This window comes from Lepisma saccharinum, chromosome 7 (genome assembly GCF_977018435.1).
Source record: "Lepisma saccharinum chromosome 7, izLepSacc3.1, whole genome shotgun sequence".
NCBI classification, from domain to species: domain Eukaryota; kingdom Metazoa; phylum Arthropoda; class Insecta; order Zygentoma; family Lepismatidae; genus Lepisma; species Lepisma saccharinum.
Genome location: NC_139235.1, coordinates 82018976 through 82037613, shown reverse-complemented (window position 1 = coordinate 82037613; position 18638 = coordinate 82018976).

Sequence of the window (18638 nt, the reverse complement as noted above, 5' to 3'; positions counted from 1 at the left end):
TTTCTTTTGTTATGAACCAGGGCCGGCGCTAGTCATTTTGCCTCCCTGGGAGGTGGCGGCAGATGCCGCTCTATTTTGACCGCCCCCCCCCCCCCCCACCCGGTCATTACGCAGCAACGGAAAATTGAAAATCAATATATTCCTAACTAAAACATCAAAATATAAAATAAATAATGAGACTTCTTATGCTATTTCAATACTATTCAGCGCAAAAGAATATCTCGCTCGATCACAGTTTTCAATAGGCTTATTTTTTTCTTCTCTTCAAATTTTGCCGCTCTGGGCGATGGGACGGTTATCCCTCCCCTTCCGCCGGCCCTGCTATGAACTTGGTCACCCATCAAAGCATGGCAATTTTAACACAGAAAACAATATGTATCGCATTAAGCAGCAAAAATGACCGCCTCCTCTATGCAATTTCTACAAGAACACATGCCGGAGCCAGAGTTGAATTGCTTAGAATTTCCCGAGCTTGGCTATGCAAGGTTTTTGATTTCAACTTTGACAGAACTGGAGGCATTATGGAATTTAACGTTCATTAGCAAACACACACTTTTACATACACACACGCAATACACGCACACAACGTCAAACCGGTCAAATACTTAGTATAAAATAAAAATATGAGGCTTCCAATCCAACAAAACTCACCGCCACTTTACCTGCTTTCCCCTTCCGTGACAGAAATAGTGCTTCATTATTACAGTTGGCAACACTAGTTACTAGCTAGCCAATGAACATGCACTGCATAAAAGAAGCAACGACTACGCCGTGCTATATTGCCACATTGCCGTCCCTGCTGACCGGTGGGAACCGCGAGCTGGAGCGCTGTTCAATTGTTTTCAATGAAGTTTGCGCGAGTGTGTCCAGGAATGGAATGACAATATGGCAACAATAGCGAAGGTTTTCGAGCAGGGTAGAACACGTGATGCTAAGAGAGAGGGAGACGAAACGAAAATTCGTTTCTACGCAACGGCAAATTTACGTGTGTGGCACTCTAACTTTCATAACTATTTACATATATGAGGCCTATTGGGTACGTAACATATTCTATAAGAATAAATATTGCGCATCGGGGTTTTCATTACCACATTTGAAATTTTGTTGAGTAACAATACGAAGTTTTGATAAGTGCGCTGGTATGCGTAGGTAGTGCGTACGTGTCCTGTTCTTAATGTGTTGATGAAAACTATGACTTGCCTTGGAAGTTCATATCTGTTTTAAGTTTCTGTTTTTAAGCTAACTGAATTGTGGATACTTTAAGAAACATATTAAGGTGCAACACAGCGGCATATTCTGATAATTTGACGTGGTTTACCGCAACAATTCTTATTTATTTTATATACTTATTATATATTAATTAGATATAATAGAAATAAAACACTAATGCAGGTATGCAAGTTAAACAATAGCAGATGTCCCCCAAACTTCAAATTGTCAAGCAATTTCTATATATATAGGGTAAATCAAAAAGTAAAGGCAATTTTCACGTAACATCTTTATTTCCACACAAGAAGATCTACACGTATCACTTTTCCGCATATGCACCCTGCACAGCAATGCACTTTTGGTATCGTGCAATCAGCTTCTGTATCCCGTCCGCGAAGAAGGTTTTTGGTTGCTCACGAAGCCACGTCCGCACCGCCTGCTGGACCTCGTCATCTGACCTGAACCGACGACCACGCAGCGCCTCCTTCAAAGGGCCGAAGATGTGGTAATCTGATGGCGCCAGATCAGGGCTGTACGGAGGATGGGGAAGCAAGTCAAAGCCAAGCCTGTGCACAGTGTCTCCTGTTGCCCTTGCTGTATGAGGCATGGCATTATCGTGTAATACGTGCACCCCCTTAGACAGCAGTCCTCGTCGCTTGTGACGAATTTCAGGTTTCAGTTTGTCTTGCAGGACAGCACAATAACTTGCACTATTCACAGTTTCACCATGTGGGTGGAACTCCGCCAGGATCGGTCCCTTCACATCCCAAAACAGCGATAGCATCAATATCCTACAGGACGGCTGTTGTTTGAATTTCTTGCGTACAGGGGACGACGGATGTGTCCATTCCGCTTACTCTCTGGTTCGTAGTGGTGAACATATGTTTCGTCTCCTGTCACGATTCGTTCCAAGATACTGGGAACGGCTTCATAGCGTTGGAGAAACTGGGTAGCCACTGTGACGCGCTGCTGCTGATGCGCAGCTGAGAGTTCTTTGGGTACCCACCTCGCACAAACTTTATGGTACCCTAGTTCATCATGCACTATTGCATATGCTGATCCGAAACTGATGTCCAAGAGTTCCGACACTTGTGCTATTGTGATTCTTCGATGTTCCCTGATAATGATATCCACCCGTTGGACGTTTTCTTCTGTATGGGATGTTTTTGGGCGTCCACTTCAACTTTCGTCCGTTACATTTGTGCGTCCCGCTTTAAAGCGGTCCACCCACTCATACATCTTTCGTATTTGCAATGAGATTTCTTTCAAGGTTATCTTACAATCAGTTGTCGCTTGATAAGGTGTGATACATAGAGGTGTGTCCGTTCAACAATTTCTTGTGTTGGGAAACTATCCCAACGTATTGGTTAGTGATCTATCTTAATAAGTCAATGTAGGCTATGTTAACGTTTAAGTGTAGGAACTGAATGAAATGTAAGGTTTACTATCCCTACGAGGCCCTTCAGTAGGCACTGCACCTTGTAGCAAAAAACACTAATTCATTCCGTTAGGAGATTTCCTCTATTATGCCTACATTCTCCAAAACCAGACTTGCAAGACTTGAAAAAAAATGTGTAGTTTAAAGTTTTGTAGCACCATTTGTAAGGCAGTAAATCATTTCAACATAAGCCCGAGGCACCCCCAAGCGGCAGGAATAAAATTTACGAGTCACCTTCGTTGCATTTTGGTGATGAATTGCCAGAAATAAATCCTACCGCGACCTTTTCAAGTAATGTATTCCTCAAACAATATAAAATTTCACGGCGTAATGCATATGTATAGAAGCCAGTCACTTGCCGTAAGTGGCAACCTCGCAACAAAAACAAGCACAGCCTGTGGTTTCTGCAGTGTCGCTACCTAGCGTGAACTGTCAGAACTAATGAAGACGGCTAGAAGCAAGGCTTATTATATTGTGCGGCCGTGGATCTCTCGGGATGAAGTGGGGGCGGAGTGTGCGGGGGGGGGGGGGGGGTAGGGGGCCTAACAAGCTGTAATTTATTCGAACAGACAGTTGGGCCCTGGGGAAAGCGGGAGAGATATCCTGGGCAGACTCTCTGCCGAGAATGGCGATTTTTCACGGCATTGTTGCACTGTTGTACGCCTCGCTCATCACGTTGCGAGCAATATTATTCCCTCTCAAGAAAACAGCGTTCCGAAAAGACAGATGATAAGTGCACTTTATCATTTTAACGTGTGAAATATACGAGTCGCAGTGTTAATTTTGTATTCTAATTCGTGGTTATGAAAAGGTGATAAGTGGTGTGCAAGCTGAAAGATTTCCCTCCCCTCCCCTCTGCATACCAGAATTCCTAATGCAGCTTGCTTGGTGATTTCTTTCCTTTTTTTAAAGAAGAAAAGGAAGAAAACTTGTTGGGAGGAATAGCCTGTGGTGGATATAGATAGGGAGTGTTTGCAGAATAAGACCTTAATAGAAAAATTGTTTTAACCTGTCCCTAAAAATGAAAAGAAAGTAACTTTGAGGCTGATTTAGATATTTTATATGTGTATATCTTTCTCGATTAATGAGCAATTTCAGTTTGTAGTCATATTATTTTTTTTCACAGGAACTTTCTCATCTAAATCCAGACTAAATTCACCTGAATTAAAACAAGCAAGAAGTAACTCATAGGTGAACATTTTTTTGTGTGGAGTTGAGTGGGAAATATAACAGTTACAGGATAAATACCAAACAAAAGTAAATCAAAAGGTGAACAAACAATGTGTAAAATACCTTCTACTATTTACTAAATTATTATAATACATGAATTATTATCCAGACAACAATTTCAGATTGTTGACTCAACAAGATAGAATACAATTACAGCATTGCCTTAAATTTTAAGAATAGAGTTTCAGGGGCACTTTGTCATAGGATGCTCCAAAAGTAAAAATTGCTCACTGCCCGTATCCTGTATAGTGTATAAAGATATCATCTTACATATTAATCTGTTTTTGAACTATCATGTTATATTATAACGTGCGTAGTTTTCATTTGTAATCCATTTACTCGCTCAAATTTTTTGTGATGTTCGTATCAGAATAGAACATATCGACAGCGGGAAACATTAACAAACGATGCTTTCATTAATACGTAAAAAAGAAAGTGAGTGTAGGAAGTGAGGAAGGATCAGTTGTTTCAGAACGAAAAAGGGACGAGCAGAATCATCCATCATTCCAAACACACCAGAAAAATTCAATTTCACCTTCATTTGTTGTCGACGTCCGCTGGGACAAAGCGGCATCTATCGTTAACCCCCTCGCGCTGGGGATGATAGCGGAAGAATCGCGCTGTATGAAAAACAAACCCTCTCTACCCCGTGTTCTGTCCTTTGATACAGTCACATTCTCTTCCCAATTTTCGCAAGCTCGCGTATATATTTCCCACACAGCATAATGTTCCTGGTATTTTTATTGCGAACACATACACGCGGAAAATTACGTATGCCCGCACACTTATCACTTTCTTGCCAAAATGGAAAAAATGAAATGACGTTGTATAAAATTAGTGTTTCGGAATCACAAACCCCCTTCCCCCATTCACTCAATCTTCCTTCGAAAATTGGGTATAAAAAAATGTTATCAACTCGAAAATGACTTCAATATAAGTCACAGTATTGATAACGCCTACATTCATCTGCTTGTCTCGTCTCTAGAGGTTGACTACTGTTGTTGTATTGCGTATATTGCTTCCTGGAATACCATGGAAGATGCATTCGTGTCTGATAAGCAATTACTGTGCCGAAAATCACTAGGAAATTGAACAAGAGGTGATTAATACCTGATATGAAACGAAATGAACGACTTGTAATATTTACACAAATAGTTCGATTGTTTTGAAGTAATTCCAAATAACCACTGAAATCCTCTCTATATTTTATGTCAGTAATCAACGCAATTCTGAAAATTCTCTTAACTTCTTCTTTATTTTCTTGGCTCACACCGCGTATTTTTGCGATTTCTAGCCAAAGTTGCTGAGTTCAGGTACTATTATATAGAGTTCCAAACTGTTGAATTCTCTTAACTTAGCAACTCAACAAACTTTTATTTGACTTAAAGCTTTACATGTGACTGTTTACGCCCACATTCCAAGGTGTTCAATCGAGGACCGTGAACAAGTGTTGGTTGACAATCAATGACGTCATGTGGACTCCATTTTCGTATTATGGTATGAGAATCAATATATTAGCAATGGAAAGTGGCAAAAAAAGAAACGTAGGACAATAGGGGAGTAAAGAAAGAAAGGAATTAGAACAAAAGACTTAAATCCAACCATGTAGATTTTACAATGGTTGTAATGCTGACTGATGACCATAAACTTATTATTAAATACTGCTTACTTGTTATTACGGAACGGGTTTTGAGGTGCAAAATTATGGTCGGGAAAGGGTAAAAAAGGTTCTGAAAATGTTTTCGAAGGTTGCTGATAAAATGCCTTTATTCAGGTTGAAACATTAACATTCTTTATTCAACACTGTAGCAAATAACATTGGAGCTTTGGTTCAGTTCTCGATGCTTGTGAAAGGAGGGCAAATAGAAGAAATAAGAAAATAGATTATCTATTCTTCAAAGGTAGAACAAATAAGAAAATAGACGATCTATTCTTCAGAGATAGAAGAAATATATGATCGATATAAATAGGAGAAATAGATGATCGATGTTCTTCCATGTGGGAAAGAAGAAATTCAAATAAGATTTATCGAGAGGAAAGAAGAAGAAGAAGCCTATCCTTTCCCCACAGAATAAATTCATATTAGTAGAAGAAAGAAGAAGGAGGCCAGGGTCATAGAAGAAGAAGGAAGAAGAAATCCAAATAAGATTTATCTAGAAGAAAGAAGAAGGAGGCCAGGGTCTTAGAAGAAAAAGAAGAAGAAAAATTTCTTCCATTCCAAAAGAATATAATCTATGTAAATATATATATATATATTCCCTCGAACATATAATCTCTGTAAATTGTGAAGGTTTTCAGAATATAGACTCGCATTTTCTCATATCATTTTGCTATTCTGCTTTCTGATTGGCTTTCTTAAAAAAAAGAACACATTACCCTGAAGATATTTGTAGCCGTGGTATACTAATCTAAGTTGTGCACCTAAGGGGCGTAGCATTAATTAACATTATACCATTTTATAGCTCTCGTTCTGCTCTACAAAATGAGACTATAGGATCTTATGTAGCTGCTCAGGAAGAGTGAAAATCATTTAGCTATTCTTCTGTCCAATTTTTTAACAAAACATGAAAGAAAAGGAAGGAAGAAGGTGCTGAAGCATCAAAGAAGGGATAAATGTGCTCATCTTACGAAAAGGTGCAACAAAGTCGGTTCATTTTACTTGATTTCATGTCCTAAAATACATATCTCAAACAATCGTTGTGTAAACTGGTATATATTTTTAAAGGTGCTGCACCTTAAAATCCCTTCCCTAGTTATTACTCTTTTCACATGTACTTAATATTGTGACGCAATTTTAAACAGTGAAATCGAAATTAATATAATTTCAACCCTGCATACTGTTTGTATGTGTGTATAATAGTATAGTGTACTTCTGTTTATTATTATTATCATTCTTGTCATTATCATCACAGTAATTATTTAGATTGCTTAATAAATATCATTCCAGTATTAACCCATGACCATGAATAAAATGAACATAGATTACAAGTGTTTTTTCTAAGGGTAGAGCCATGGCTCGATTGTTGCTTCGGTGTGAAATCTCCCTTAGATTGCTATTATTAATATAGCCTACCCTATGTGAACACTGGCATTTTTTATTGAATTTGTGTCGAATGCTGTTTGCTCTCTTGGAGCAAATAGTAATGTCTACTTGTATCAGTACTATTAAAAAGTTATTTTCTAATCTTGCAACGGAGAAATAAACAGGGATTGCTGGGTAGCGTGATGTGTGATCGTTTTTCGTCCTCCTTCCAACAGGAGAATCACAGCATGGTGCCCTTTAACATTTAATTACGCTCCCGTGACTAGGCGAATTTACTGCCACCTGGAGTTGAAGTGTGGAACTAATATAGATACTGTGGTGACATCTGAAGGTGATGATACCAATTCTGCTCTTAATTGCCTTGATGCAATGTGTTTTTTTTTTTTGTTTTTGTTTTTTGGAATGGGACTGCCACTTAGGTATCAGATAGATAATGCTTTGTAGCTAGCAGTCACGGTTACCTGGCAGGACCACTCCGGTTTCTGAATTGCCTTTTGCGGCACATGACAAGATATCCGGCTTAATCTGTGCCGGTCTGATACTATATATATCTGTGATTGCCTCCAAGCGATTCATTTCTCGGTCTCTCATTCCACACCAACATGGGCCACAAGCCTTCGGTTCATGACGTCACAAAAGAAAGAAAGTACTGAAATACTGACAACCGAACTCAACTAGCCTAACCTATTCAAACCGTAATCGAGAAACAGTTTGGGTGCGAGGCCTGGTGTATACAATATTGAAATTGAAATGAAATTAATGAAGTTGAAATGTATTTATTTAAATGCTGTGTACCTTTAAATAACACCGTATTTTACAGTGTAAAGTTAGCTACTAAAAGAGGCTTATAATAATATACATTCAATACATAACTCAGACATTTAAAGAAATAATAACAAATAAAAGTTAGAAGATATATAAATATAATACATAGAAGATATGCTGCAGAGGGCTGAAAAAATAAGATTTCTGTTCATTAGTCTGTAGTACAAGTGTCCTACATAGTCACAATGTAAAAATTATTACAATTAATAAACAATTTATTTAGATATTTCGTATTAACTAAGAGCAGTAAGCAGAACGTGTTGAAGGTTAAAACCGAGAATTATAGAAAGCTAATAAAAGATTCCAAATTAATGTTGGAACTATTACTTAACGTATCAATGTGGCAATATTTAATCATATCCTATCATAATTCTCTTTTCTTTACTTTGCACTGACTTTGGCGCTGTAGTGACTTACATGGTTTCATATAAAATATCTAACATATTTTCACTTATTGATTACATTATGTAATTAAACCAACATGCATATTAACTATTGTCGATTTAAATATTTTAACACAATTTTTAAGTAGTACGTTCTTTATAATATAGTTTCAGTAATTTCGGGAATATTTAAGTGTGTGAAACCAATCCATGAAAGACTAAATCAGATTAGTTTGTTAATTGGAAGCACCAGCGTCCCGTAAATTCGCAATAAACCGTACACAAATGATTATTTTTATCTGGCGCGGGTCTTCGGGCATGTCCCCTCCCTGAGGCAGGTTCTGATGGTCGACTAGGAATCACATCATCGAAGGTGCTGAGTTCGAATCCCGGAATGGGTGTTTCTTTGAGAGTGTTCAGTTTCATATAGTTATCATTCATCCTCGTCGCCGCGGCTAACCGTAAAGGGCCGAGAATCGGCATAAAAGAAGACAAATACATAGTTATTAATCAAAGTTTATCTGCATAACATTCGTTACTCAAGGCATGTATCCTTTTTAGTTTACTGCTTTTTGTTAAGAGGCGGAAATAGCTTCGTTGTTGACGTACCCATCAAGTCAAATCAACATCATCACGTGAAGTAGCCTATCTTTCACAACACATGGAATCCTGACGTCATATTAGCAAAGGGCGGTATTTGTGTCTCATTTTGGTGTGAGCAGGATAATCCTTCATTTGCAAATATCGCCGCTACACAAGATGGTTAGAACACATCGGCTTTCTTTTTTCTCCAACACTCCGCTGATCTCAACCCTTATTGTTAAAGTACGAAACAAAACAAGCACGAGAATTTCAGTTGCCGGTACAGAGCCACCTATACTAATTCGCACGAATTAGTTGAACGCTCTACTGTTTTACCATTAAAAAGGCATCCGCTGGGAAAGAGGAGAAACATTATCAATGTTACCAGCTCTTTCATCTTCACTAAGCAGAATGGCCGGTTGATATTTTCCGTGGTGCAAATATGTAGCATTAGTTGCAGAAAGATATGTACTAATCAGGAAAATGTCGATACGAAAAGGTTGCTTTTTGTGGGTAAAAAAATAAGACCGTGCTTTGGCTGAAACCAGTGATATAAAAAAAAGAACTAAAAAAAAAGTTGCAGCAAGGGTAAGCACAATGAAAGTGGAAATTCTGATGCTAGAGCAAGGTGATTTATGTGCAAAATACCTCCACCAATTCATTACAAATCTCCCAGAATGTAAATGAAAGAAAAAAAGCAGCACAAAAAAAGGACTGGTGCGATAGCTGTTGTGGAATTAAAACGCAGATACTTTACAGTAGCCCCCCTCCCTTCGCTCTCTTCCTTCTCAAATCCCCAAATCCAAATTCAACCTCAATTATTCCTTTAGCTTTTCTGTTTTTGCGGTCGACTTTAATTATCTCGACGCTGCGTCCCCCCACCCTTTCTCTCTCTCTCCTCTTTTTCTGCTTTCTCTCGTAAAACGCAGGACCTCCCCCCCCCCCCCACTGTCCCTGTCAACTTCCGCCCCTGCTCCAACTCGCAGAGCCCACGAAGAACAACTTTTAATTGGAAGCTCTTCACGGCAATGGATTAATCGTAGCGGGCTTTGAGCTCGCTTACGGAACCGGCGTTTTGCTAAAACAGGGCTAAATCGGATATTTTTGCTTCAGCGAATTAGAGACCGGGATTCTGCTGTCTCCCCCCCTTCCCCCCTCCCCTTGCTGTTCCTCTCAGACCATTTTGTAAATAGCGCGTGCGGGTTGGGAGATAATGCCATGCCTACATTGTAGGCAAGTTTGGTACAGAAATTCTTGCTAGATTTTCGCGTTATACTGGAGTTAAAAAAAAGTGTTTCCACACCGCGTACAAGGGATGAACAAGTCCAATTTGTATGAAGAACACTCACACAGTCGTATTTATGAAGGGAGGACCAGACCTGTAGATAGATATTTTGTTACCCTAGGGGCAGGATTATGCCCCCCCCCCCCCCGCACTACCAAACACCAACATTATATTGGCGTTCTTCAACATATCCTTTTTATGTCATGGTTTGTGATATTTACATCATATAGATTTTGAAATGAAATAAAAGAAACCATCATTTAAAAAGAGGGGGGCAGTAGTGCTTAAAGTGTGGGGCAACGTGTAATGATACTTTTACCCCATTAAAAGAATTCTTACAAATCATTCCCAGAAGACAGCAATAGGGTAATTTGCATAGGTGCTTAATCTGATGTCTTTCACGGCACCCCTCGTCAACTTTTCACGCTACACTTTCACCATTTGATATTGTAAGAAGTTTCTCCATTAATGCGGTTGGAAGGCAAGTAAAAATGGAAGAATATTTTACTTCCGGCGGAGAACGTGCCCTTTGGGGGCGGATACTACATTAATTCCCGAACCTAAAACGCCCCAGACCCCAAATTTTTAAGCCTTCGTTTGTCTGTAATGGCGTCATCAAAATGGCGGTCATGACGAAGATTATAACCGTGAAATCTATTAGATTATTGCAGTTATTTATCATTCATGGCATCTTATTTGCATCTAATTTGCAGTTTATAACTGTATTATGATAATAAGAAATTAAAAAGATCCACTTTATCAAATAATATTAAATATGGCGGCCAATATGGCCGCGAAAAGTCTAAAATTAACCCTTTCAGCCATGTGGTCATGTTTGGGTTCAAACCTTATGTTTTGGAGGTTCCAGAACTCAACGGTAGCATCCAAAATAGTGTCAGACTAAGCTCATGAAATAATAATGGTTCAATTTTTGACAATCTGTATATATACACAGGGTGTTTAAAAAGTCTGACACCATAGGACAACTGCGTTATTAGTGTAGATGGCGAAAAATGGAAAGAGAGGAAAGTTGTTGGAAATATGAGGTTTTACGAGTGAGTAGCGTAGCATAACGCAGTCTTGGAATTCTTCTACATACAACGGCTGGAGGTTCGACGTGCTGACCCCACGTAACCCCATTACCGGTTGATTGATTGAGTTGGTGTTTTTAGTCCACTTTATGCACAGTAAGGCATACAGCTTAAAGTGGGATCCGAACCACAATGCTCCTCCACCCCATTACCGGTTGAAGATCTCCACACCTCTAGGTAGGATTGTGGGAGGGAGACTGTCAGCCGGGAGATAGGCCAAGGCCCTTTCGAGGGATGTTGAGCCATGGGTAGGGACGTGGAGCTTTCGTTTTATTTTCCCCTTAATTTCGAGGTTATTTTTCACTGCAATTCGGTGTTATTAATTTTAAATCTGTTTTATTTTTGCATGCATTTTTACTGTTCCTTTTATACTTAAGATTATTACAGTGTTTTAGTTCTGGAAAATAAAGACAAATTTTAGTTTTAATAACAAAATAATTATGGCTTACCTTTGTGAGAAATGACCAAATTTCTTCCATTCGAAAAACTATTTCCTCTCATCAGATTCTAAATATGAAATGTTTATTGAATGAGAACACCCAGATCTTTCAACACAATCAGACAAAATGCCAAAAGATCCCTCTGTAACCTAAAATGCCGTTTTGTGTACACACACATACCTCCTCCCCATCCTCCTCCCGGAAATACAACAGGAAAATTTTCTCGTTCCTACAAAATTTCCCTTCTGGGAATATCCCCCCGTATTCTATTTCACGACGAGGTTTAAACACTGTCAGTCATGTCAGCGCCAAACTACAATAAATGAGGCGTGACAATCTGTTTTGAATCGAACTATCACCAGCTAGTCTACAAATAACAGATCTAATAGCGCTCCAGGTAGTTCTTTATTATCTATAATGCATATTTCACACTTAAAAAATTAAAAAATGGCATAATCCGCGTTATTTTGCGATTCCACAACACCGAAAACTTGCCTCCTTAACCTTCCCAAATACATTTTAAACACTTGGGTTATTTAAATATAAGAATAGCAAAAATAATGTTCTGAAGTCTACCTTTAGCACATTGTATTTTGGCCAATCACTATCGTCTCCATTTAAATTTGTAGTATCCACATGCTGTGCAAAAGTACAAACGCCTGACTCATCCGCATTCTAGGATTCCAGAATATCTCTTTAGATACAGATTAAATTAAACATATTTGTAGGTGACAATGCAAACTTGTGTCAACAACTCGAAATCATTTTTTTTAATTTAAAATGTAGAAGCATGTAATTTATAGTCACAGTAAAAGTAGGTATGATCTGACAGCTCTATGGTTGGTCCGCAAATGTAAAAAGTCTTTGTTAAGAAGGAAAAGTCTAAGGTGCTTTTCGAAATTCGCAGGTGAAATCATGGATTACAAATGTATGTTTTCTTTGTTTACACAATAAAAAAAAGTTTCACTGTCTAAATGCGGATTCAGAGCGTGAAGCCGTAACACTAACCACTCGGCTACCACTTCTACTGGAAGGTGATAATTTACTTATCATATAAGTTTTTGAATTGTTTCGCCACTGGCGAGGCGTATTTCTTCTCGCTTATTATCTTTCAGATGTTTTTCCAGTTCCTTACAATTTCATTACCTTCTGCCACCCATGGAGATTCTTATGGAATACAATATTGGGACGCAGCTCCAAGAAAAGAGAATATCTTAGTTTCAAGAAACGTCAGTTGGGAATGGTGTGTTTAGTCACACATTTGACCTTAAAATTTTTCATATTTCAAGTTTTGCTTGCAACGCCACCATCAACCGAGCATTTACTTTCTGGACAGATAGTACATACATTTCCACACATTAGAAGAACTTCAATCAACAACTTACTGACTTTCTACCTCCGTGATTTCAAATAAATGAACAACGAGTCCACGAGTCAAGCACTCAAGCCTGCAACGATGCTGTGGTCTCGATTGCTCGTTTAATCGTTGGTTTCGAACTGCACTAGGTGACGTCACTTCCGACAAGACCATAGTTCATATATATATAAAATATTTATTCGTTGTGGACAAAATCCATGCACCAGTTAACAATTTATCAATTGGTATTATATACATGTATGCACATAATATTTATTCACAATTATTCCTTTCATAATAAATAGTTACCAAATTTCATTACACTTGTACAGAATTATATTAGACTTATTAAGATATTTTGTAAGAATATAGATTACCGAGGATAAAGGTGAAGTCAGTAAACAAGGCAGTGTTAGTGGCGCTTGATGTCCACTCCTGCACAATTCCTGTAAAAATGGTTCTCTGTAAGTTTCATAAAGTTTGCATTGAAATATAATGTGGTTCGGAGTTGCAGTATATTCATTGCACAAACAAACTGGTGAAGTCACTAAATTCTTCTTGTAAAGGTGAGCTGCTGCGATAGTGTGATTTAACCTGCAGCGCATTATAGTTGTGAGGGAACTTCGGGAGAGTTGAATTTGTTTAAACCAACATTCCTTTAGAATTCTTTCTTGTATAGAATAGTACGCCTTCCCTCGTTGAGTGCCATTATTTGTCCACTAGCTTAGCCAGTCAGTAAATAGTATGTTTTCAGTGTGTGATTCCAAAACTACGGACGGAAACTTTATTGAAAGCGGCCGTTGGATTGTTTGATTCGCTGCATATTTTGCCAAAGTCTGCTATATTGTTCCCAATGTCCAGATGTCCAAATAAAGTTCATATCATATCCCAATCTCATTAATTTCAGTGTGAGTATTCTTATGTTAACATTGTACCATTCCGTATGACATGACTATGATGCAAACTGTAAAGAATTTAGCACAGAGGCTGAATCGGTTGCAATTATAACTGAATTTAACTTCTTCTCTTGTACATAAAGCAATACCTAAGACCATAGTTCAAATCTACTCTTTGTACTTTTGGGACACAGCCATCATACTTAAATTTAAGGAACGCAAAACAAAGAGTTCTCTTATTTTAATTGTATGTTCATTGTTATCTGGATATTTAGCAATCCTAGTATTAAATCGTTGCTATTAGGATGGCAAAATTGCAAGGCAGATGCGTGAATGTGTTTACATTAGCTAGATCCTTCGGTGAAATTAGTACTGTCTAGGATATTTGTATCTGTATGCAATTGTTTCGTCTTTATGCAATATGTCTTGATTTTGTTCTAATAATATCAGTTATACCATCTAAATCTTGAGTCAGTATACTGACTACTGTATTATTCGTGCAATCTTGTTCTTACTATTGATTTTCGTGGTTCTTTCACTTTCTTTTTCGTCCTTCCTTCTTAGAACGCTCAGAAGAGATAAGGCAAGATCCCATTTCGTTAACAGAAAGAAGATCCACGTTTTGCCTCAATTAGAGTAAAGTCTTTTAATTAGCTCCCCCCCCCCCCCGCCACTCCTGTTCCCCCAGCTTCTTTTTCATTACCTATTCTACATGCCCCATCACCCGGTCTTCATTGTACCCTTCCTTTCCACCTACCTTGTTTTCACTTTGAGTTCAATCTCTTCTTCCACTTAATTAAGATGTTGAAACGAACCTGTGATTGTGTTGAGCGGAGCGAAGAAGCTCACTACACAAATTCCACTCCCACGATATGGCGCTGGGAAAGATAAGCCCAAAACCAATTAAGATTATGAAAGGCTGCAAAAATAATAACAATGAAAGAGATAAGAAAAGAACAAATAGAATATGGCCGACTCGCACGCTGCAATAGTAACTTCAAATCAGGTGCTGAGATTAAAAGAAGGACACTGTCTTTCACGTCGCGTCTTCCTTCTCTTCTTTTCGTTTCTTTTAGTAGCCTGTGGAGCTCGGAGCGTTGTACACAGTCGCTGAACAAGATTTAATTTTCTCTCTTTTGTACAGCGCTGATAAGCACCTGGTGAGTCGACCTGCTACTGCGTTCTTCCATTTCGAGTTCTTATCTGCTTTGTTTCCTTGTCAGGGTATAATGTAGCCATCATTGTGCTAATAAAGAATGTAGGTCCGTTTTGACTGCTACGGTGTAATTTAGTCTCTTATTAAATTGACGCTACCGTACCTTTCTTATCTTATTTTGCTTTGAACACGAATCTTTCACTTTTAATCGATATTCAATTGTTAAGGAACGAAGGTATCGACATTTGTTTCGTAACAAGTAGTTCTGTTCGCTTTTTTTTTAAATCTTGCCCACTTAATTCGAATTCCTAGTGCAGCATCACTGTGGAATTGATCCGTCAGGGGTATTCAACCATGACGTCAGTCTGCGTTGATTTTTTGAAGAATAGTACGACAATTATACAATCAAATTCTCAACGAAACTGAATTATTCCTCAGAAGCCTAAATTTGGAAACCACATATTGTAAAACCACCCTATTGTCTTACTTTGTAATGTCCTCCAACTTGCGTCATATGAAAATTCCCGAACACAAGAATCGTATTGGATGGACCAACCTGTATACAACACCTTGCTACAGCATCGATCATGCGCAAAGAATCTATTTATAGTAAGATAAAATTCTGGCAGGTGAGTCTAAAAAACTGGAATTATTCTAAGCACGTATAACGGTCAAATATTGAGTGACAAGTAATTAATCTAATTGCCCGTTAGTAGGAATTAATTGCAATTGGTAATATTAATATCCGTCGCGAATACAGGTGTCTAGCGAACTGTCTTAGCCAGCACTAGCTTGCTCAACCACCGTTTTTGCCCGAATTCAGATTTACATGCATTCTTATGGGAATATCAAGAAAAATGCAACTCCTAAACCAATGGACCGAATTGGATGAGATTTCAACCAGCGGAAGAACACATCATCAAAGTACTGATTCCAAGGTTTGAGCCTAAGCAGAACAGAAATACGGGAGTTATGATTTATTAAAGATTCATCGCTGAATTGAAAGGGAGAAGCTACCCTACCGAGTTGTCCTTTGCTTTTCGTGACTGAATACAAAAGAGGAAGAGTTAGCCTAATCTCTACGCGAGGAGCTGCTGCCAGGGGTTAAGGACCTGAGTGAGCATTGGCCAGGATAGGAGGACAACGGTCAAAGCACCAGAAACAATAAACAAGCACCTGATCATAGAGGGTACAGCGTCACTACGTTCAAATCTGGAATAAAAGGAATAGCGAGAGACAGTTTTGCACAGTTTGCCTACAATTGCCACCGGAGTGTGAGCTACGCGCGACCAAGCTGCGAGCCGCAATCAGACTCGTGGTCTGGATTTGTTTTTCCTCGAGTGAGTGTTTCAGAGCCATGGAGTAGAGCAGAATAGAACCAGGGGGTCCTCCTCGCCTTACCGTCAACGCATCCGTGCACATACGTGTGGTTATGTGAGAATAACGCCAGACACGCCCACCCGTGTCAATCGTCCGAAACAACGTCCTAAGTAGTGAAAGTTAATAACATTTGATATCCATGTGAAACCGCGAATGGCTCATCGCGTACGTTCGTCTCATCGCCCAAGTCACGTATCTGTACTTACGAGTGACCGCGAAGAACTGACCTATTATTGCGCAAGTTGTCGTATGGAGTCGACAGTGAACGAGTGAAGCCAGGATCCGATGAGGCCAGATGGAGCCGCCGACCGATCCACTTTCGCCAACCAGGATAACCGCGAAGTGCAACACTGGAGTGCAGATGTCTTCCAGAACTGTAGGACCACTTCCGCCCAACCCAGGTCAGAGGTAATGCAGCTAAGGTAAGATCCAACCATGTGCGTGTGTGAGAAAGATGACGACTATCTACCGCGAATCTGCGTAAATCAAATCATTGCATAACTTAAATCAGTGCTATGGCAACCCTAGACATCTGTTTTCCGGCGGAGTAATCAAATGTTAAAGATGAGAGTTTATGTTAACAGCAAACAATAGTTCATTGAAATATAATTATACCTTCAGAAAAGATAGAAGGGGTTCGCACAAGGAACAATTATTCACTTTATACTTAAAATCCTAAACGGTAAATTGTAAAAGGCAATGTAGCCAAGACATAGCAAGAGTATGGTCAAAGTAGTAATTAATCTAACCTTTGTAATTGTCATATTGTCGCCATATGCCATGGAATGAGAGAATGAATGTGAGATCGAGTGAAAGAGGGCAAGATGTACTGTCTATTTATATGTGCTTTAATATATGTGTATATTCAGAAACACCGTAGTATTATGTAACGTCATTTCAGGTATTTAAAATCAAATCCTCCTAGGTTTATTCTCGGTAACTCCGACTGTTAGGCACTTATCCTGACCGTATTATAATTCATGTAATGTTTAATTCGCCCAGCAGGTGAGGCGAGAGATTCTTCGTTGTTGCGTTGCTAAGCTCAGCTCAGTTGAGTTAGTTGAGTTAATTAGTTATTTATTAAATTAGCAGCCCGTAACAAAATATGGCGCCCGAACATGGGGCGAGTAGGCAAATAAATATGTAGGCATATAAAAAGTTGCCCGAACATGCGACGAGTAGGCAAAAAATAAAAAGTAGGTAAGTAAAAAGTTGCCCGAACATGCGACGAGTAGGCAAATAAATATGTAGGCATATAAAAGTGGCCCGAACAAGCGACGAGTAGGCAAATAAATATGTAGGCATATAAAAAGTTGCCCGAACAAGCGACGAGTAGGCAAATAAAATAAGTAGGCAAGTAAAAAAGTACGCCGAATAATCGACGAGTATGTGAATAGACAAGTAGGGGTGTAAAAAGTAGACCCGAATAATCGACGAATAGGCAAATAGAAGAGTAGGCAAATAGGAAGCAAATAGGAATTAGGCTCGTAGAAGGATGTTACAGGCAGGCTAGTAAGGAACCTGGAGGTCACGAGTATTCTAATTAGTTGCTTATCTACTCAATGTGAATTTTATTAAGTTTGATTGTAATGGTTAACAATCAGTTATGTCTATTACCCAAGGGGATTTAATACTTGTTGTTAAAGAGAGTTTTCAGCCTACGAATGTCTACGACAGGGTACCAGAATTTAACGCTAAGGGGGAACTAAGATTTTTTTGTTGAAAATTAAATAATTGCAACCTGTAACTGAAAATCCTGATAAGAATCTATAAAGACGTTTTCATTTAAAGTATTAATGTGTAATTTGCACGGTGATTTTAATTAACTGAATATGCAATCGATGTGTAGCTAGAACCATTTTGTGTGTTTTTTATGGTGTAATAGTGAAAATACTTTGTTGCGACTATAGCATTTATCCATAGCAGAATTATTAGAGGATTTTATTATTTTATTAACAATGGGCGTTATTAACTTCGGACGATAAAGGACAAAAGGACACGCGTTATGACACACGGAAGCAGGTGAGGGGTGCGATCCCCGGGATCTGAAACCAGAAACCAGGAAAAGAATTTTGATATCTTTTTCCTTCGGCGATAGCAAGCCACGAGAAGAAGAAGAAGAAGAAGAAGGGAGAGAGGCATGCAAAGGACCACTCGTCACCGCAAGAGATTAGCCGACAATACGATGGACCGCCCAGGTGTTGAGCATTCCACAGACGCGGGCGCTTCCTCAACCGATAACGTCGATAAGGATCTAGGGAAAGATCAGTCGGTAACAGGGTTGCCAGTTCCAGAGAAGATGGACGTGCAGGCCATGTTCTCT